The sequence below is a fragment of the Solanum dulcamara genome, chromosome 9 (genome assembly GCF_947179165.1).
Source record: "Solanum dulcamara chromosome 9, daSolDulc1.2, whole genome shotgun sequence".
Classification (NCBI taxonomy): Eukaryota; Viridiplantae; Streptophyta; class Magnoliopsida; order Solanales; family Solanaceae; genus Solanum; species Solanum dulcamara.
This window is the reverse complement of record NC_077245.1, coordinates 38,027,197-38,050,540: the sequence shown is the minus strand read 5'-3', so window position 1 is coordinate 38,050,540 and position 23,344 is coordinate 38,027,197. Positions and strand designations below refer to the sequence as shown.

Below are 23,344 nucleotides of genomic sequence, written 5' to 3'. Positions count from 1 at the left end.
TCCAGAGAAGATGCTTTAGAGAAGACTGATAGATCTGGATAGAACGATATATTAAGGCACCGACTGAATTGATACGTAGGGATAAACTATTATGAGTTATAGTTAAAAGAAGTAACAGTATGATTAAGACAAGAGTACAAGGAAAAAAGAATTGTGATGGATTTGAAGTGATAATAAGACAGCTTGTGAGACAATAAGGATAAGACTAACTAAGAAGGGTAAGTAACCCATAGTAAGAATCGTGAAGAAGGTCAAGTAGTGTTATGCTATGGGACTGAATGCGAGCAGGATACCATGTGAATATAACAAACATCGTTATGAGAATAAGGAAAGCTTAGCAAGGGAGTAACTAAAAGGTATGATGTGGTCTATGTGATTGGAATATAAAGACGGGTGTTAAATAGAAAAGCGAGCTAGGGAACAAATAAGGAAGACTCATCAAGTTCTATAAGGAAAGTTTCGAATAAAGGTTATATGACGATGGAAAGGATAGCTAGTGCAAGGAAATAAAGAATAATATGGGATTCCTTATGCACAACCAAAAAAAATGGACATGAGCTGGAGGAATAACAAGGAAGTTCTAACAGAGACACTCAAGATAGACATAAGTAACTGAACACGAGGACGGAACGAAAGGAGAATGTATAGTTATAAATTTAAAGGGGTAGTACAACAACATGGTATCAAGGGAGACCTATTATTGAGGCAAGCGCGATATGCTATTGAGAAAATGAGCATCGGGCGCATGACAAGGATGAAAGCTCATGAGGCATAAAGAAGTATTGTGTATACGTGACTCGAGTACCAACAATTAGATTGGATCAGCACCTCACGATTATGTTAAGAGGTCGTACATGGGCAACCAAGGGTATGGATGATATAAAGAAAGGCATAGATATGGTGTAGTATACCAAATATGTTGGAAAAGAATCATATGCATTTGAAAATTTGAAATAAGGGCGTAAGGTAGAGCACAAACAGATAGTGACATGGGTACAGTTTAAAGGGGGGAAGTGGCTTCAAGTGAGATCCCATACTGGCACGAGTTAACAAGATCTAAAAGCCAGCAATGAACGAATAGAAGCCATAATACCGGAGACAGTGTTGAGAATTATTAGTAAGGACCTTGAATAGTATGACATCAAATCATAGGTGCATACAAAGGGGATGAATACGACAAGAGAATCACATTGGGAACTTAAAGATATTATAAGGGATAGTCGGGCTGCACTTGACTAAAGGGTAGGATGTTGGTAGCAGAGTTACTGGCTACTGGCATTGTGATATACAAGTAGCAAAATAGAAGGGATAAATAATCTCTTCTACATTGGAATATGAGAAAACTTAAGAATAAGTGAAGGAAGTGAAATAAGTATGACAAAAAAGACTGTGAGTACGTGTTAGTACAATGACGCATGTAGAGTAGAGTAAGCCAAGAGCAGGAAAGACTATGATTAAAATGAAATGCATTTCATGCAAATTGCACAAGAATAGCTGTGCAGCCTACGAACATTGGTATACTAAGAGTAAGATCAAGTGATTACTCGATAAAGAGAATTTGGTAATAGCAATGTGATTGCCATATTTATAATATATTAAAGAAAAGTGTAAGATAGTTTGAGGCAGAACTATTAAGATATAATCAGTATAAAGGACAAAAGTCATAGTGGAGCCCGAACCTCGACTGAAGGAGGTAAGACACTAGTATAGTGACGCTAAGGCATTTTTTGAACTGCTCTAAGTACCTACACACGGTTGTGTAAGGATTACAAAATGATGTGTGGTAAGAGAACTGGAGAGAAGATTTGAGTAAAAGCACAGGATAGCATGCCTAAAGTGTTACAAGTTGGATTAAGAGGAATTGTACAATAGCTTAAACAAAAATTGAGCATCAGAAGCTTGACAGCCTATTACAGGAGATGGAAGTCCCGACTCAGAAATGGAAAGCAGTTAATGTTGGTTATAGTACAGGTTGACCTCGCATTCTATGGAAATATGAGTTTATATGGGTTATGGTAGATAGACTGACAAACCCAACCCATTTTCCTCTAATTAGGAAGACATATTCAGTTGTGGATTATGCGACGTGACATAGCGAGGAAACAGTAAGAATTCACGGAGTTCCCCCACCTATTATCTCAAACAAGGAAGTTCAAGTTACAGCTAACCGCTGGAGATTATTCCGGAAGGGATTGGGAACACAGGTGAATCTTAGTACGATATTTCATCCTTCAATTAATGGATAGGCCCAGAGAGGATCCAGCAAGTTATTGATGAAGTAAAGCTTATTCAGGAAAAACTATTAACATCCCAGAATTAACAAAAGTCATACGCAGATAGTCGATGTCGACCTTTCAAGTTGAAGTGGATGAAGGAGTATTTGCAAAAGCGTCACCAAGGAAAGGTTTAATAAAATTTGGTAAGAAGGGGATACATTGGTCCTTATCATATCATTCGTAGAATAGGCAAATTTGTCTGTGAGTTGGACCTACCCTCCTATGGGAAGTAATACATTCAGTTTTTACGGATCAATGCTCCGCAAATATATAAGCTACCCTCCCAGAATATTCTTTGTGGATGAGGTCCATATAATAGAGAAGCTACCCTACGATGAGCGACTTGTGGCCATCTTGGGTTGGCAAATTAGAAGGTTGCAAACTACGGACGTGGCTCCTATCAAAGCACGTGATGAGATAAAGATAGATAAGAAATATCTGTATGGGTTTCCTACGTCTACAGGTAATCTAAACTCCTAAATTAATGGTGTTGACTAGTAGGAGGCCTATGGAGGACAATAGGTATAGAGAATTCCTAAATTCCTCATGAGACCTCATAAGATTAATTAAAATTCGAGGATGAATGTTCTAAACGGTTGAAGGATGTTACACCCCACACTCTTGAGCTCAGAATGTCTCTTAAGCTTCTTAGAAGTTATCATGTGAGCTGAATAATCTACGACACTATCAAACAATTCTAAGGAAGGGAGAATGTGATACCCTATAATAGGGAAGATTGGAAATAGGGTCGTGAGAAGTCGGAAGAAGTTGGGGGCCAAGTAATGAGTCGTAGGACTCTACTTACCTACGTAAGCTATTAACTTAGAAGTCTTATGTTACACCCCATACTTTTAAACTCGGAATGTCTCTTAAGTTCCTTAGACATTATCATGTGAGCTGGATAAGCTATGACACTATCAAACGACTCTAAGGAAGGGAGAATGTGATACCCCATAGTAGAGAAGGTTGGAGATAGAATCATAAGAAGCCGGAAGGAATTGGAGGCCAAGAAATGAGTCATAGGACTCGATTTACCTACGCAAGCTACTAATTTAGAAGTTTTATATGCTTGAGATACTTAAGGACATACCAAGCTTACATAGCACGGATTACATAGTCTCTTAAAATGAGATGAGATGACGAACCTACGAGAGGGAGCAAAAACTAGTTTTCGAACTTACAAAAGCGAAGCAAGTAGGTGACAAGCAAGCAAGTGAAAATCAAGTAGGTGACAAGAAAGCAGGTGACCCACCTACCTGCTTGGGGGGACCCCACTGCCATGTGGCAGTGTGTGATAGGCAGCATGAGCTTAGGTGGCATCCTAGGAGCTGCCACGTATCACCCCTTAGGGGATGCCATGTGGCACCTACTAAAAAGGTGTATATATAGGTATATTGATGAATAAGAGGCTGTTATGTTCCCTTAAACTTCAGCAATCAAAAAAAGAAAACCAAAACCCTAGTTTGGAGAGAAAAGGGTGGCGGCCTAGGAGGAAAATAAGGTAACTCCCGATTTCGTTCTGTGAATTAATTATTCAAGGTATCCAAAGGGGATATGACGATGTTTAATAACAAAAAATTTCATTTTGGGGCAGTGAAGAAGGGACATAAACAGCCCACTACTTTTCAGCGCGTTAGGAAACTTCCGAAGCTACTTTTTGCAAGTTTTGGACAAGGTATGGCTGGATTCTCTTCTTCCACATTTTTATAAGGGTTTGGACATGTTATGAAGGTTTTAATGATGTAAATTTATGGTTTGAATCAACACCAAATGGATAGCAAGCAGCTACGACAATTAAATTGCATTAGAAGAGTTTCCGAAGTGAGTTTTAAGGGAGTTTGGCCAATTTCGGGTAAGGTGAAACCTTTCCTTTCAATTTGGAGTTTATGGTATTGTTAAGAAGTGTATTATATGTTGTTTAAGTGGCTGTAAATGTGAAAACATCATAGAAATTCTTGACGTTCGAAATAAACTAAGTTGGAGTCGCTAGAGTTGAATTATCGTCGAAATAAAATGTTGTGCTTGTGGTGAGCTGTTGCAGGTATGTGGGTGTGTGTTTCAGGGCCTAAATGTATTTTAAAAGGGGTGCGTGTGATTCTTATTGCATCCACACGACCCCTCGTTTCATATAATTAAAGGTGTTACAAAATAAAGGCTAGACACCCTATTTTGATATCGTAATTTTGAGCGAGTCATTTGGAGTTTATGTTGTATATTGTTGGTGTGAATTGCTTAAACATATGCTGTAGGTTGTTGTTTTTGGTTGGCTGCAGTGTTTAGGGATCTAATTGGAAATTTGGATAGGGCACGTTATAGGGGAGGTGCTGCCCAATTTTTGTTAACGCTTTAACTAATTAAAGAACTAGTCGAGGAGACGAACAAGGAAATATATTCCATGAATACTAAGGTGCAACCTAAGATGCTGGAAAGCTAAGAGTGGTTGATATTCGTATTACTTTCATGTTGAATAGGTTCAAAGGACGACGAGGCGAACGGGATAAAGAGTAACTCATAAGAGGTATGTGAAGCTCTCTCTTGGCATATTTTTGACATAGGTATGTAAAGCCTATCTTTTCTCTTCCTTTTGGCTTGTCTTAGATGTAGGCTATGGATGATGAAAGCTTCGGGGCAACTTCACTCTTAGGTTCTGAATATGACTTCAGGACTCTGGATCACTTCTGGATGTTAAGACTTTTAAAGTAGTTAAACTCCTACTCCTCGAGTCTTCTATATGACTGTATAACAATTGATTCGACTAAGCTCTTTTTTGAAAAATGAAAGGCTCTGAGATAACCAATGCTCGGACTGCTATAAGATATTTCATACTGGTATGTGTCTAAGATTTCCAAAACTCCCTTTTACATAATCCTTAGTGACATTTAGAGAGTATACGTCAGATACTTCTGCCCTGATCTCCAGGGATAATTCACCTGATGACTTCGTTGAGCCTTCGATAATGATTTAAACTGTGTTTTGTTTGTCACTACTCCACTGGTGTATACTGTAATACTTCTTTCATCACGTCCGGGCCAGGAATAATAATCGTGCACCATTCACTGCATTGTTTATCGTGTCCTCACTAGAGGGCCGGGGATAGTTTATATATATATGATGATGTGTTGTAATAAGGTGGTGATGGCACTGGGGCCATGATGGTTTTACAGATATGATTCACCGGATCCCTGATAGGGCCGGCTATATTGTAAAAATTAAGCATGCATGATTTTACTTCCCAAGGTACAGGTTTCTGATTTAATATTTTATCCCCTGCTTCTCTATTTCAGATATGCCTCTAGTCGTACTAGGTTATGTTTTACATAGTCAGTACATATGTCGTATTGACCCATTTTTCTCGGGGGCTGTATTTTATGCCTGCAGGTATAGGTACAGGTTTTGGAAGTCCGTCATCTTAGGATCCCGCTCAGCTCAGTTGGAAGAGGCTCCATTGTATCGGAGCCTAGTTTTTGGCAGTAGCCATTGATGTATAGTATTTTTTATTATTCAGGGGTACGGCGGGGGCCCTGTCCCCCCATATGTTGTCATTGATATTGTTAGAGGTCTGCAGACATGTATATGTGAGTTGTATGTATAAGTATTGTTCAGTTGGGTCTACTTGACATATTGTACAAGTTTATATGCATGACAGCCTTATCGGCTTATGTGCCCTTTTATTATGTGATACAGATAAAAGAGGCTACTGGGTTATCAAAATGTTATCATCCAGTAGGGTTCTGTTGTATGGTATTATGTTAATTATAGTTCAACTTGACCATAGCTAATAGACACGTATACGGGGGTTCAGATCGAACCCCAGTCGTGGCCTACGGGGTTGGGTCATGACATCTTACATACTTAAGATACTTGAGTACATACTAAGCTTGCGTAGCCGGAATTACACGGGTTCTTAAGGTAAGACGAGATTATGAATTCATGAGGGAGAGAGGAAGATGACATATGGCAACAAGGAGAGAGTGCCATGTGGAAGCAAGAGGAAGTGCCATGTGGAAGCAGCTAAAGCAAGGAGGTGACCCACCTGCCTACATAGGAGAGAAGAGGATGACACATGGCAACAAGGAGATGACTTCATTGAGCCTCCGATAATGATTTAAACTGTGTTTTGTTTCTCACTTCTCTACTGGTGTATACTATAACACTTCTTTCATCGCGCCCGGGCCGGGAATAGTAATCGTGCACCATTCACTGCATTGTTTATCATGCCCTCACTAAAGGGTCGGGAATAGTTTATATATATATGATGATGTGTTGTAATAAGGTGGTGATGGCACTGGGGCCATGATGATTTTACAGATATGATTCACCGGATCCCTGATAGGGCCGGCTATATTGTAAAAATTGAGCATGCATGATTTTAGTTCCCCAGGTATAGGTTTCTGATTTGATATTTTATCCCCTGCTTCTCTATTCCAGATATGCCTCTAGTCGTATTGGGTTATGTTTCACATACTCAGTACATATGTCGTACTAACCCCTTTTCTCGGGGGGTTGTGTTTCATGCCCGTAGGTACAGGTATAAGTTTTGAGAGTCTGTCATCTTAGAATCCCGCTCAGCTCAGCTAGAAGAGGCTCTATTGTATCGGAGCCTAGTTTTTGGCACTGGCCGTTGATATATAGTATTGTTTTGTTATTCAGGGGTACGGCGGGGGCCTTGTCCCACCATATATTATCATTTATATTGTCAGAGGTCTGCAGTATGTATATGTGGGTTGTATGTATAAGTATTTTTCAGCTGGGTCTACTTGACATATTATACAAGTTTATATGCATAGTAGCCTCGTCGGCTTACGTGCCCTTTTATGATGTGATACAGATGAAAGAGGCTACTGGGTTATGAAAATATTATTACCTAATAGAGTTCTGTTGCATGGTATTATGTTAATTACAATTTGACTTGACCATAACTGATAGACACGTATACGGGGGTTCAGATAGGACCCCACTCGCGGCCTATGGGGTTGGGTTATGACAAAAGTGGTATCAGAGCAGTTCATCCTTGGATTGTCTACAGACCATATCTAATAGAGTCTTGATTATCGATTTGTTGAGCGTCACATCTATAAACAGAAGGCTACAGGACATTTAGGATGTTACCTTTCTTTTACATCTGAGATTGTGCCATAGATCCGAGTCATAGAAAATCTCCTTATACTAACTTTGGATTTTAGTAGAAGAATGACATCAATAGAAGAAAGTAATTGACGACATAGAGAGTTACGAAGTACACAGGTAAGTAAAAGCATGAAAGATATCTGTGGGAAAAGGTATTGATATGTGATTAAAATGTAAAGTCAAAAAAACTGAAAGGAAAAGTAGACAGGAAGTGCAACAGATGTAGTTCGGAGTTGGACATATAAGGTAAGTCTATTATTTTTATACTATTATTGATATTGAAAGTCCTGTGTGGCTGCGATATGAGGTGATATTAAAAGCCCTGTGTGGCTGTGATATGATATGAATATATATATGTGTTGGCCCTGTGAGACATTGTTGGTATTTTCTGCATGCAGGTTTTGGGATAAGTAACGAGTATAATGAAAACTCTACCGAAATGTTCCTAGAACAAGAAATGGGAATGAAACATAGAGTCTTAATATGTCGGAAGTTGATACTAAGTACCCCCATTATGGTTAATTATAGTTGTAAGAGGTACCCTTCAGGTCGTCAATAAGGAATACCCTTTTTACTTGGGGAAGTTTATGTCGGAGAAACAAAAGCCTGTCTGAGCAATACAGTTCAGACCACAGTATCTTCAGCCGTAATTATGTTGTAGAAAAAAAAGAAGCTCAGGTTGAAGGGTAAGACGTCCAGTAATTGAGCTTCAATCATTTTGAAAGTGCCAAGCCCCCAACTCCTAATTGTAAATTAGATAAGTTGTTCATAACTCGAGGATAAACTCAAAAGGAGACCAGGTAAGTCAAGTATTAAAAGAAGTACTGTGATGTTTAAGAGATTCTAGTTCCTTCCAATAATGATTGAAAAATGGTTTATGATAATAGTTTATAGCCCTCTACCAACTAATTGGGGGAAAGATCTTCGAACAGAAGCACCTCAAAGAGATGTCAGAAACTGAATATGAGTACGAACCAAAAGGGGGATATGTAAGTATGAATTGAACGGTGTGATACAATTATACAGGGATAAAGTAGGACCACTAGTAAGGCGTACGTAGTATATGTTGACTAAGTTAAAAGCCTGTGTTGGGTACATAGTAAGGGTAAGGGCTATAAGGTGTAAAGGAGTAATGCGCATATACAACGTCGCCCCAAAAATAATGGAACTCTTAAGAGACAAAGACGGCAAACTTAAGGAATAAATGGCACAACTTCCATTCATCCTAAGGAACAAAGGATATAGGTTGGGAAAACCACTACTCCAAGAGAACCTTGGACAATGAATGTCGGAATACAAATGTGGCCTAGTTAAAAGAAAATTTAGAATGGCTACAAGTGTATATTAACTTTTATAAGGATAAGTAGAATGTGTCCTTGGGCGAGTTGTTCCAGGGGTCCCATTACTTAAGTACAGATTAATAGAGGAGATGTCGCACTATGTATGGAAAGGTTCCAGTCGTTTTGTGATTTAGCCAAGGTTCCATACGTGGATAATCAGGTTATAAAATGTATAGAAAAATAGGGACATGATACAGTACCAAGTACATTAGGGAAGGAGACTGGACGAAATTGAGACTGAACATAGAGCAAGGTATAAGCGGATAAAGGTATAAGTACCCTCTAAAGGGGGGAGCAAGTTAGAAAACTGCAAAGGGTAAGATGGAGGCAATTGATGTGGCAACATGTTTAATATGGATGCTTAAACTTCAATAAGATCCTTTGTTGAACCAAGTTAGGAAGATCTGGAAGCCACCAGTAATTGGATAGAAGTCAGAATGGTATGTAAGACAGCGTTAAGATGTTTTGACGAGACCTTGAATGATATAACACTAGAAAATGGGTGCGTATAAAAGCAAAAGAATATAGAAATGAAAGGATATCGAATAACTCAAGGGACACTACGAAGGATAGTGACAACATGCTAGATCAAAAGCCAAATGTTGGTTGTAGAGTTGGTCGCAAATGATATTGCGATAGATAAATAACAAAGGAAAAGAAATAGCAAGACTCCTATGGTAGGAGATAAGATGAGCAAGGAGTAAATAAGGAAATAGAAAGAAGTGCGATATTGTATTTCTTGCACTCTCTCATATTCTCGTAAAGGTAAAGAATGACACGAGAATGTGTCAAGAAGGTTACAAGCGGGGGTAAGGAAAAATTATGAAATGGTTTTATAAGATGGACAGGACTAGCTGGTTACTATAGGATTGGCCAGCTTATATGTCAAAATTCCTTTAAAACTATGCCAGCTAAGGATGGACAGAACTCAAAATGGCTCTAAAGGTCACTATATGAACAAACTTTAGCTCTACTCGGTAGCCAACCCTAATGAATGGGTGCGTACAAAAAGGGGTGAATACAATAGGAGGAGTTAAACCAAAATGACCAAAAAAGGACATGGTCGTAGTGGAACTAAAGATCTATCCCTATACCGGTTGCAAGTTAATAGAGGAAAGCGCAAGGCAACACATAAATACTGGTGAGGAGACGCTAAGATAATTCTTGGGCTAAGTTGAGTGCCCCACACATTATTGCAAGGATTACTATGAAACGCGATATGAGGACTTCCCAAGGAGGTCACCCATCCCAGTATTTCTCTCACCCAAGCACACTTAACTTCTAAATTCTAGTGGAATTTAGTGTGATAGTGCGGGTATGGTCGCGCGAGATGGAAGAATCTGAACTAGCGACGGAGAAACGACATGAGATTATGTACTTAGAGTACTATAAGTTACGTTGAGGGAATTGTAAAGGAAAACAAGCAGGATTAGCTAATTACTAACTGATGGCGCACTTGAATGCCATAGTTTTTCAACATAGTACTAGTTAATGATAGGCAAACCATGGAATGGCTATATGAGCCAGTAGGCGAGGGAATTTCGACACCACTTGGCAGCCAACTCTAAGGAGCCAAAAAGCAAAACCCTAAAGATAAGGGTACCAGTTAATGTCATCTATGGAAGGCAGGGAGTAATACACGAGGTCGAAAATTCTAGAATATGACCTGGGCTACAAGACTCACTTCGCACTCCATCGACGGATGACTCTAGAGGGAATGTTACCTGTGGATTAACGATATTAGCCCGTGATCCTTCAATCAAAGTCTACCTACTCATCCCAGAAGGTATGAAATTATAGGGTAAAAGGGGTGGTAGGACCTTACGGATTCCCCATAGCCATTATCCCAGATGAAGGAGCCCAAGTTACAGTTAACTACCGAAGATCAATCCGCAAAGAAACTAAGAAGACAATAAGCCATCGTACACTACTTTACCCTCAAGCTAATGAACAAACTAAGTTTACTAATTACACGATAGATGGTATATCGTGGGCCTATGTGGTTGGACCCAAAGGTAACTCGGATAATTGCCTACCGACTGTCAGGAGTACTTATGAGATTAATTATCATTCTAGTATCCGGATGGCCCCGTACAAGACTTGGTATGACAAACAGTGTAAGTCACCAATTAATTAGTTTGGTGTTAGTAAAACACGACTAATAAAGCCCAGATATGGTTCAATACGCTGTATAGAAGGTAAATCTTATTAAGAGAAGAATATTAGCTGCCCGGAGCTGATAAAAGCTATATGCAGACAATCAACATCGCTCTTTGGAAATTTAAATGAGCGATTGGGTGCCTTTGAAGGTGTCGCCCAGGAAAGGAGTAATAAGATTCGGCGAGAAAAGAAAACTTATCCCAAAATATATTAGACTGTATCAAGTTGCTCGTAAAGTGGGAAAAGTGGCCGCTAAGTTGAGCTTACCACCTTATTTGGAAACTATACGCCCAGTCCATCAGATATGGATGCTTCTCAAGGGTACTGATGAGCCACCCAGGGTATGTTCCATAGATGATGTCCAGGAAATAGAATCCTGCGAAGAACAACCTATCGCCATCTTAGATCGGCAAATTGGAAGATTGTAGACTAAAGACGTGCCTTCCGTCAAGATACTGTGGCAAAACTAAAACCAAAAAAGGGATGACCTGGGAAATTGAAAACGACAGGAAACACAAGTATTCGTACCTATTTCCGATGTCTACAGGTAATTCCAACTCCTGAAACTCGTATATTAAGTACTTGGATGGAAATATATGTTATGGTAATAGCAAAGAATCTCCCTACAAATAGTATAAAGTCTTAAGGGAAGTTTTATTTAACATTCGGGGATGAATGTTCTAAAGAGGGGAAGGATGTTACACCCCACACTTTTAAACTCGGAATGCCTCTTAAGTTTCTTAGACATTATTAGGTGAGCCGGATAAGCTATGACTGTTACACCTCACATCTTTGAACTCGGAATGTTCCTTAAGTTACTTAGAAGCTACTATGTGAGCTACTTAAGTTACGACCCTATTGAACAACACTAAGAAGGGAGAATGGGACACCCCGTAGTAGAGAAGGTTGGAAGTGGAATTATAAGAATCCGGAAGGAATTGGAGGCCAAGTAACGAGTCGTAGGACTCGACTTATCTACGTAAACTACTAAGTTAGAAGTCTTACATACTTAAGCTATTGGATTACATACCAAGCTTGTGTAGCATGGGTTACATAGGCTCTTAAATAAGACGAGATTACGAACCTACGAGAGGGAGCAAAAACTAGTTTCCGAACTTACGAAAGTCAAGCAGGCAGGTGACAAGCAAGCATCTCAAGCAAGCAGGTGACTCACCTACCTGCTTGGGGGGGTGGACCCCACTGCCACGTGGTGGCGTGTGATAGGCCGCATGAGCCTAGGTGGCGTCCTAGGGGGCTGCCACATGTCACCCCTAAGGGGCTGCCATGTGGCACCTTCTAAAGAGGGGTATATATGTGGATTTGGATGACTATTAAGTCATTCTTATTCCATTTGAAGCTGAAACTCCAGCAACCAAAATAGAGAGAAAACGTGAGAGGAAGAGGCAGCCATGGTTTGAAGACTTTGAGGTGAGTTCTTCAATTTTTTTCCGTGAATTAATTATCTACAATGTTTTTCAACCATGTGGGGGTTTATACATGTGTCTTAGGATGCCTACGGAATCATGGTTGCAGTTTACACTTGGAAAGAAATAAGAGAAAGCTGAAGGAGAAAATGTCAAGAACTAATTAACCAATCCGTTTTTGGAAGGGACTCTTGTTAGTAATATTGGTATAACTTCTTGTGTACAGATTCGTTTCGAGTGATTTAATATGTTTTGAAAAGGTATTTCATGGGTATATAATTTTTATTTAGACTTCTAAATCCATTTTTGCTTTTAGCTTCTCGAAAAAGGGTGATGAAGTGTAGAGGAGGTACTACCCAGATTTTGTTTTGGAAATCCTATACGGACAGCTGTGAGTATTTTGGGCATATATTTTCGTACAAAATTGTTGTAGGGGTAACTCAAAATTTTTTGCGACCTTGATACACATGTCTATAACTTTCATTAAGGCCACAAATCCGGTTTCCCTCAATTACCCCTCTGAAACTAAGCGACAAAATAAGACAGTGGGCTGTCCAGATTTCGCATGTTGATAGTTTTGGCGAGTTTGACAAGTTTAACGTAAGTTAAGGCCTTTCCTTTTAAATTGGAGTTTATGGTATGGTTATATGGTGTATTAAACCCCTTGTATGCTGCTGGAAGTTTAAGAATGTCGTAGAAATGTTCGACGTTCGAAATAAACTAAATTGGAATTGCTATAGTTAAATTGTCGTCGAAGGATAGTGTTGTTCGTGTGAGGTGCTGCTGCAGGGATTTGATGTCTTGTTGCAGGGCCTAAATATGTTCTAATGTGGGTTAGGGTGCTGCTATTTGAATCCACACGACCCCTTGTTGCGTATAATAAAAGGCGTTACAAAATAAAGGCTAGACGCCCTATTGTGCTACCGTATTTTTGAATAAGTCGTTTGGAGTTTATGTTGTATATTGTTGGTCTGAATTGATGCAGGTTGTTGTTGTTGGTTGGCTGTAGGTCTTAGGGACCTAATTGGAAATTTGGATATGGCACATTATAGGGGAGGTGCTGCCCAATTTTCATCGACGCCTTAGCGAATAACAGAACTAGTCGGGGAAACGACTAAGGAAATAGATTTCATTAATACTAAGATGTAACCTAGGATGCTGGAAAGTAAAAGGCATTGATATTCATACTACTTTCATGTTGAATAGGTTCAAAGGATGGCGAGGCAAGCAGGATAAGGAATAATTTAGATAAGGTATGTAAAGCTTTCTCTTGACATATTTTGGCATAGGTAAGTAAAGCTTATTCTCTTTCTTCTGTTGGCATGTCCTAGTTGTAAGCTGAATGTGATATGAGCTCTGGGATAATTCCATTCTTAAGTATTTCTTATTTGCTACTGGATGTTGAACTCTATGGTAGTTAAACTATTTCCCTAGAAACTCTTATATGTTTAAAAGGTATGAATGTACAAACTCATAGTCATAAAACTATTCGAAGACAAATACTCTAGAATTCTTAAGTGAATAGTCTTACTTTGGTATATGTCTAGGAACCTCGAGATGTAAGCAATATAGCCCTAATGGCATTTAGAGGGCAGCCAGAATGACTGTATTGTTACTCGAATTCTTGAACAATAACTTAGTCCTCTTATAGAGCTGAGTCTCAGATAATGATTTAAATTGTGTTTTGTTTCTCACTACTCTACTCGTGTATATTGTAACACTTCTTCTCCGAGTCCCGGGTCGGTTAACAGATTCGTGCAATTCTCTACATTATTCATCGAGTCCCTCGCTAGAGGGCCGGCATCTGTATGTATATATGATGATGGTTTGGGGCCTGATACTGATACTATGATTATGGCCTGGGGCTTGATACTGATACTATGACGATGGCTTGGGGCCTGATATTGATACTATATATATGATTCACCGGACCCCTGACGGGGCCGGCTATATTGAAAATTTGAGCATGCATGTTTTTATGATTCACAGAGTACTGGTACATGTTTCTGATTTAACATTCTATCCCCTGCTTCTTTACCTCAGATATGCTTCCAGTTGTATCATGTGATGTTTTACATACTCAGTACATATGTCGTACTGACCCCCTTTCTCGGAGGGCTGCGCGTTCATGCCCGCAGGTACAAATATAGGTTTTGGGAGTCCGTCATCTTAGGATCCCATGCAGCTCAGCTAGAAGAGGCTCCATTATTTCGGGGCCTAGTTGTTGATATTGTCCACTGATGTATAAAAATTATTTTGTCCATTCGGGGGTATGGTGGGGGCCTTGTCCTGCCATATGTTGTCATTTATATTTTTTTAGAGGTCTGCAGACATGTATATGTGGGTTGTATATGTCAGTTGGGTTCAGTTGGGTCTATATGATATAATGTACATGTTGTTATGTTATGGCAGCCTTGTCGGCTTGTGTGCCCTATCATGTTGTGATACAAACGAAAAGGGCTACAGATTTACGAAAATGTTATCGCCCAGTGGGGGCCTGGTTACATAATATTGTTTTAATTGCAGTTCAATGTTACCACAGTTGATAGCTAAGTGTATGGGGGGTCCAAGTCGGACCCCAGTCACGGCCTACAGGGTTGGGTCGTGACAATGACACTATCAAATGACTCTAAGGAAGGGAGAATGTGATACCCCATAGTAGAGAAGTTTGGAGATAGAATCATAAGAATCCGGAAGGAATTGGAGGCCAAGTAATGAGTCGTAGGACTCGATTTACCTATGTAACCTACTAATTTAGAAGTTTTATATGCTTGAGCTACTTAAGGACATACCAAGCTTAGCACGGATTACATAGTCTCTTAAAATGAGACGAGATGACGAACCTATGAGATGGAGAAAAAACTAGTTTTCGAACTTACGAAAGCGAAGAAAGTAGGTGACAAGAAAGAAGGTGACAATCAAGCAGGTGAACCACCTACCTACTTGGGGGGTGGACCCCACTGCCATATGGCAGCGTGTGATAGGCAGCATGAGCTTAGGTGGCATCCTAGGGGGCTTTCACGTTTCACCCCTGAGGGGATGTCATGTGGAACCTTCTAAAGAGGTGTATTTATAGGTATATTGATGACTAAGAGGCTGCTATGTTCCTTAAACTTCAGCAATCAAAAAAAGAAAAGTAAAACCCTAGTTTGGAGAGAAAAGGGTGGCGGCCTAGGAGGAAAAATAAGGTAAGTCCCGATTTTGTTACGTGAATTAATTATTCAAGGTATCCGAAGGGGATATGAAGATGTGTAATAACAAAAAATTCCATTTTGTGTCAGCGAAAAAGGGACATAAACAGCCCACTACCTTTCAGCGCGTTAGGGAACTTCCGAATGTAGTTTTTGCAAGTTTTGGACAAGGTATGGCTTGATTCTCTTCTCCCACATTTTGGTAAGGGTTTGTACATTATATGAAGGTGTTAATGATGTACATTTATGGTTTGAATCAACATTAAACGGATAGCAAGCAGCCACGACAATTAAATTGCATTAGAAGAGTTTCCGAAGTGAGTTTTGGGCGAGTTTGGCCAATTTCGGGTAAGTTGAAACCATTACTTTCAATTTGGAGTTTATGGTATTGTTAATAAGTGTATTATATGTTGTTTAAGTGGCTGTAAATATGAAAAAATCATAGAGATGCTTGATGTTTGAAATAAACTAAGTTGGAGTCGCTAGAGTTAAATTGTCGTCGAAATAAAGTGTTGTGCTTGTGGTGAGCTACTGCAGGTGTGTGAGGGTGTGTTGCAGGGACTAAATGTTTCTAAAAGGGGTTTGGGTGATTCTTGTTGCAGCCACATGATCCCTCATTTCATATAATTAAAGGTGTTACAAAATAAAGGCTAGACACCCTATTTTGATATCGTAATTTTGAGCGAGTCGTTTGGAGTTTATGTTTTATATTGTTGGTGTGAATTGCTTAAACATATGCTGCAGGTTGTTGTTGTTGGTTAGCTGCAGTTTTTAGGGATCTAATTGGAAATTTGGATAGGGCACGTTATAGGGGAGGTGCTGCCCAATTTTCATTAACGCCTTAACTAATTAAAGAACTAGTCGAGGAGACGAACAAGGAAATAGATTCCATGAATACTAAGGTGCAACCTAAGATGCTGGAAAGCTAAGAGTGGTTGATATTCGTATTACTTTCATGTTGAATAGGGTCAAAGGACGATGAGGCGAACGGGATAAAGCGTAACTCATAAGAGGTATGTGAAGCTCTCTCTTGGCATGTTTTTGACATAGGTATGTAAAGCCTATCTTTTCTCTTCCTTTTGGCATGTCTTAGATGTAGGCTATGAATGATGAAAGCTTCGGGGCAACTTCACTCTTAGGTTCTGAATATGACTTCAGGACTCTGGATCACTTCTGGATGTTAAGACTTTTAAAGTAGTTAAACTCCTACTCCTCGAGTCTTCTATATGACTGTATAACGATTGATTCGACTAAGCTCTTTCTTAAAAAATGAAAGGCTCTGAGATAACCAATGCTCGGACTGCTATAAGATATTTCATACTGGTATGTGTTTAAGATTTCCAAAACTCCCTTTTACATAATCCTTAGTGACATTTAGAGAGTATATGTCAGATACTTTTGCCCTGATCTCCAGGGATAATTCACCTGATGACTTCGTTGAGCCTCCGATAATGATTTAAACTGTGTTTTGTTTGTCACTACTCCACTGGTGTATACTGTAATACTTCTTTCATCGCGTCCGGGCCGGGAATAATAATCGTGCACCATTCACTTCATTGTTTATCGCGCCCTCACTAGAGGGCCGGGAATAGTTTATATATATATGATGATGTGTTGTAATAAGGTGGTTATTGGCACTGGGGCCATGATGGTTTTACAGATATGATTCACCGGATCCCTGATAGGGCCGGCTATATTGTAAAAATTAAGCATGCATGATTTTACTTCCCCAGGTACAGGTTTCTGATTTAATATTTTATCCCCTACTTCTGTATTTCAGATATGCCTCTAGTCGTACTGGGTTATGTTTTACATAGTCAGTACATATGTCGTACTGACCCATTTTTCTCGGGGGGCTGTATTTCATGCCTGCAGGTACAGGTACAGGTTTTGGAAGTCCGTCATCTTAGGATCCCGCTCAGCTTAGTTGAAAGAGGCTCCATTGTATCAGAGCCTAGTTTTTGTCACTAGCCATTGATGTATAATATTTTTTATTCTTCAGGGGTACGGCGGGGGCCCTGTCCCCCCATATGTTTTCATTTATATTGTTAGAGGTCTGCAGACATGTATATGTGGGTTGTATGTATAAGTATTGTTCAGTTGGGTCTACTTGACATATTATATAAGTTTATATGCATGACAGCGTCGTCGGCTTATATGCCCTTTTATGATGTGATACAGATGAAAGAGGCTACTGGGTTATGAAAATATTATCATCCAATAGGGTTCTGTTGCATGGTATTATGTTAATTATAGTTCGACTTGACAACAGCTGATAGACACATATACGAGGGTTCAGATCGGACCCCAGTCGTGGCCTACGGGGTTGGATCATAATATCTTACATACTTAAGATACTTGAGTACATACCAAGCTTGCATAGCCAGAATTACACGGTTTCTTAAGGTAAGACGAGATTACGAACCCACGAGGGAGAGAAGAGGATACACATAGCAACAAGGAGAGAGTGCCATGTGGAAGCAGCTAAAGCAAGGAGGTGACCCACCTGCCTATATGGGGGGTGGACCTGACTGCCATATGGCAGCCTAGGGGTGGTTGCATGATTGAGGTGGCCCAATGAGGGCTTGACATATGTCATCCTTAAGGGATGACACGTGTCACCTCCTAAGGGAAAGTATATGTATTCCATTTGATTACTAAGTCATCATAATTGTTCTTTTACAAGTTAGAAAGTGAGAAAGAGCTACGGAAAAATGCTAGGAGCAAAAAGAAAGACCTACGGGGTTTGAGCAAAAAAAAAAGGTAAGGCCCAATTTTGTTCTGTAAATTAATTATTTAAGTATACTATAGTTATATATCGGTGTTTAATAACATAAAATTTCATTTTGGGGAAGCAAGGAAGAGATACAAACAGTCTGCTACCTTTCCGCATGTTAAGAGAACTTCCGAGACAAGTTTTAGCAAGTTTTAGAAAGGTATGACTTGGTTCTCTTCTCCCACATGTTATGATGGTGTTAACAATGTAAATTTAAGTTTTGTAGCATCACCAAGCAGACAACAAACAACCACGATATTTCAGCTGCGCTAGAAGAACTTCCGAGGCGAATTTTGGCAAGCTTTGGCCAATTTCGGGTAAGGTAAGGGTGTTCCTTTCAATTTGGAGTTTATGGTGTCATTATGGAGTGTACTACATGTCTTATATGTGGCTGGAAGTATAAATATTGCACAAGGATGCTTGACATTAGAAATAAACTAAACTAAGGCCGTCATAGTCAAATCGAAGTCGAGTAGGGTGTTGTAGTTATTGTGTTGTGCTTTCAGGTGGTTTTATTGTGTGTTGAAGGGCTGTAACACATTCCAAAGGTTGTGTGTGATCTTTGGTTTTCAGCCACATAACCCTTCGTTCCATACGATTAAAGGTTTTACGAAATAGCGACTAAAAACCCTATTTTGGTATCGTAGTTTTAAGCGAGTTGTTGGAAGCTTGTATTGAGTATTGTTGCCATATTTTAATTGTATATGATCTTCTTATTGTTGTTTTTGGTTGGATTCTAAGGTTTGGGGGTTAAATTAAAAGTTCGGATAGGGCAAGTTATAAAGGAGATGCTGCCCGATTTCTCTTAACTCTTTAACTAGCTAATAGACTAGTCGAGACTAGTCGAGGAGTGTGAAAAAGGAAGTAATTCCTATGGATAATGGGTGGTAGGTTTAAGGGCTGGAAAGTCGAAAATCACTAACCTTAGTATTACTTTCTTGTTAAATAGGTTAAAGGAGTAACGAAGCGAGTCTGGATGCGATTAACCCATAACAGGTATGTAGAGCTATTCTTATTTTCTTTTGGCATGTCCTAGGTATAAGTTATGAATGATTTGTATATGAAATGTGGGGATAATTCCACTCATGAAACTCCAAGTGTAGTTCATAGACTTTATTCACGTTGTGATGTTAAAACTCCTATAATAGTTGAGTTATTGCCTTTTAAGGCTCTTAAATCATGAACAGTAGTATATGTAAAGCCTGTCTCTTCTTCTCTTCGGATTGTCCTCTATAAATGAAATGGTATATAATATGAGGTGGAGGTAGTTCCAGTTATAGGTTCCGAGTACGACTCATGACTTTTATTCACCACTTGATGTTAGAGTTCTTAAAGTAGTTGAACTACTACCCTCGAGTCTCCTATCTGATGAATAATAATTTAATGCATCAACTCCTATTCCTAAGGTCTCTGCGATGACAAATGTCTCTAATTCCGTAAGCTGATTAACCTTGTCTTGATACATGTCTATGATTCCTGAAAATCTAATTGATATGATCCTTAATGATATTTAGAAGGTATTTAAGACGATTACTACTCTGGTCTTCAGGTGACGGTTCACTTGACTGTTTCATTGAGTCTCCAGTGATGACTTAGTTGCATATGATTTCTCACTACTCTACTCGTGCAAACTATAACCCATCTTCCTTCGAGTTCTATAAAGGGGCTGGGAATGCGGTCGTGCCTAGCTTTATTATTCATTCACCGAGTCTCAAGCCAGCTATATATACGAGGATATGATTCCTGATATCGTATGTGATGATGCTTGTCACCGCGTCTTGGGCTAGATATATATATGATGATATGATGGAAAATATGGATCGGGTCGTACGTTCCTTGGCATTATTTTAAATTATGGATAGGGCTGAACGTTCCTCGGTATATTTTACTATGTGATACAGGCACCGAGTCCCATAGTGGGTCAGGTGTGGTACGATATGTACACCACTCTTTCACTAAGACCCTCACTAAAGGGCCAGATATGATAGGTAGGCATACATATGAAAACATAGTGATGTATTTATAATGTATGAAATAATGTTGTATACTGATATCATATATGATAATATGGTAAACCGAGTCCTACAGCAGGCTGGGAGTGATATATGAGGATGATATACATGCCCTCTTTTCATAAAATGCAGGTATACATTCTCCGAGGGGCTGCATTTCATGTCCGCAGGTACAGATGTTCATTTTGGGGGATCCACCGACGTAGGATTTCCACTCAGCTATGTTGGAGGTGCTGGGACTGTTTTGGAGCCTAACTTTTAACACTGGTCATTTGATATACATGTTTGTTTATTTAGGGGTACGGTGGGGGCCCTGTCCTGCCATACGATATAGTTAATACTCTTAGAGGTCTATAGACACATGTATGTGGGTTGTTGATGAGTTTGTTTCAGCTATGCCTATATGTCGTGTTATAGAATCACATCACACATAGTTCAACTTGACTATAGTTGATAGATACGTATATGGGGGTCCAGTTCGAACCCCAGTTGCGGCCTACGAGGTTGGGTCGTGACAATCATGCTCGTAATTTTCTTCCCAAAAGTTATGAGAAATTTTGATGAAAGTGTTTTAGGTAATACTCATTTTCATGTTTCAAATTCAGTATCTATTCATGCATAAATGTTTCAATTTTTGCATTGCATTCATGTCTTATGTATTTTCTAAGCTTGTTCATCACTCGAGGATGAATGATCCCAAAAGAGAGATATTATAACAGCTCAAAATATTTTTAAGCTAAGACCCGATTCATTTTTCATATGCGTATAGGGTCGTACCGAGTGATTCTTAACTATGCATGGGTTTTAAGATCAAATATTTAGTGTTAGAATAGATTTGGAGATATACTAAAATCACAAGAAGCCTCTGCATTGCATTCATGTCTTATGTATTTTCTAAGCTTGGTCATCACTCGAGGATGAATGATCCCAAAAGGGAGATATTGTAACACCTCAAAATATTTTTAAGCTAAGACCCGAATCATTCTTCATATGCGTATAGGGTCGTACCGAGTGATTCTTAACTATTCATGGGTTTTAAGGTCAAATATTTAGTGTCAGAATAGATTTGGAGATATACTAAAATCACAAGAAGCCTCTAGCACAAAGTTGAGGTGAAATCTTCATTACCGATTGAGCTTCGATATAAGATTTTATCTGAGTAAACTCCAAATGATCATATCTCTTAGAATGTAAAGATTTAGTAGCCCATAACCTATGAAATTAAAGGTCTATGAATCCTCTTTCCAGCGGCACCAAGTTTGCCTCATTTGGAGTTTGAATTAAAAAGCTATGTCATTTTAATGAAGTCCTATTAGACAATCACACTTTCACGAACACCTATACGACCAGTATAAATTTTCATGGATGGTGAAGCCCTCCGTGAAAGCTTACTGCATTTTTTTAGAAACATTATGCATGTCTTCTAGGATTATTTTGGTCCCTTTCAAAGTTTTTTAGCCATATTCTAAGTTCTTTTTGGGTTTTTTAAAGGAATATATCATTCAACTAACTAGTGTTTCTCTCATAATCATCAATCTAAATATCCTAGTCTCAAGAAACTCTCTCAAAACTCATCTAGGGTTCCTCTTTTTCATCAAGAACCTTAAAAATTTCAAGTCAAAATATTCAAAAATCAAGAGAAGTCTTTCATCCATGGTTATTCCAAGTTCTTCTATATTTGGAAGTAGTGGTTGAGTAACTCTCTGTATCCTCTGCTCTTGGTGGCTTTTGTTATGATTCAATAGGAATGCTAGTTGACATTCCATTTTGCCACCCTTACCGTATGTTTTTTTGTGATATCGATCCTTATTTGATAAGTGTCTAGACCATCTTTAATCAATTTGAAATTTGTTATGTTGTTGGACCTAGTTGGCTTAGAAGATTGCCTTCGTTGTGTGTCATCCTTTTGGATTAGTAGTTGGGAGATTATTGGTCGTCGAAGTTGTGTGAAGGGTAATTATGGACTTCTGTGGTGCTTACCATGGTAGCCTTGATAAGTTGTCTGATTATTTCCTTTGCCTTAGTCTTATTCTCAGCTCCCAAGGTAGCGAAGTTGATGTTTACTCGACTGGTCTATTTGATTGTCTCTTTTTGGTGGTTTTGGTACTTGATTATAGCTATCTAGGAATTGGAGATGTGATATCTTGTTGCACCTTGTTATTGTCTTTGTTCCTTAGTGGTTGTGTTGATAACTCCTAACGTATGGTTGTGATTTGGAATGTAAGTGTTATTGTTCATTGATGGCTTCAGACTTTAGCCTCTATTGGAGAATGAAAATTTACTTAAAAGGTTCATCTACAAGATGGGGTCAAAGTAATGAGTGGAATCAATACTTATTTAATTATTTTAGGATGCGAGATTCGTTTTTGCTACTATGGTAAGCTTGTGGTGTTCATTGTTAGGAGTTGATACTCTTTTAGGTCATTATCAACCGATTGACTATGCTTATACGCTACCTACCAACTCAACTTCCCTTGGATTGGGGAGGTTGGCTCAGATTTATGGTAGCAGAGTAGTTTGTGGGCATATTGTAATATCCCTCAAAAATCAAAAAAATCAAAAAAAATGCCCACAAAATGCTTGAAAATGCCTTGAAAATGCGCCACTCATGTAACACATTATCCTTAATCTTTTTAGAAAATCCGATTCAAAATATTGATCAGGGGTCAAAACCTGTAGGAAAATAGTCTCGGTGGATTTTTAGGACCCGTAGAACGGAAGAAGGATTTTCGAAGAATCCACAAAATAGTGTGGTCCACAACAGGACCGCCTCGCAGACCTGGGGATAGTTTTTCAGCCTAGTGGTCTGCGACAGGACCGCGTCGCGGACCTGAGAAGATTGTCTGACCGAATTTAGTTTTTTTAAGGGCATTTTAGACTTTTTCCAAATTATTAGTTAATGAACATAGAAGTTTTTAGGACCTAATTCAACTCTATAAATTAACCTAATCTTCTAATTCTATTCATTCTTTACAATTCATCTATCAAATATTTCTCTCTCTACAAAAAGGCTCTCAACGGTTTTCATTGAAGACTTC

General features: G+C 39.0%; 1 pseudogene; it reads right to left on the bottom strand.

The window, feature by feature from the left end:
- Positions 1-9,952: 9,952 nt before the first annotated feature.
- On the bottom strand, positions 9,953-10,072 carry LOC129904785 (5S ribosomal RNA; annotated as a pseudogene).
- Between the last annotated feature and the right edge of the window lie 13,272 nt (positions 10,073-23,344).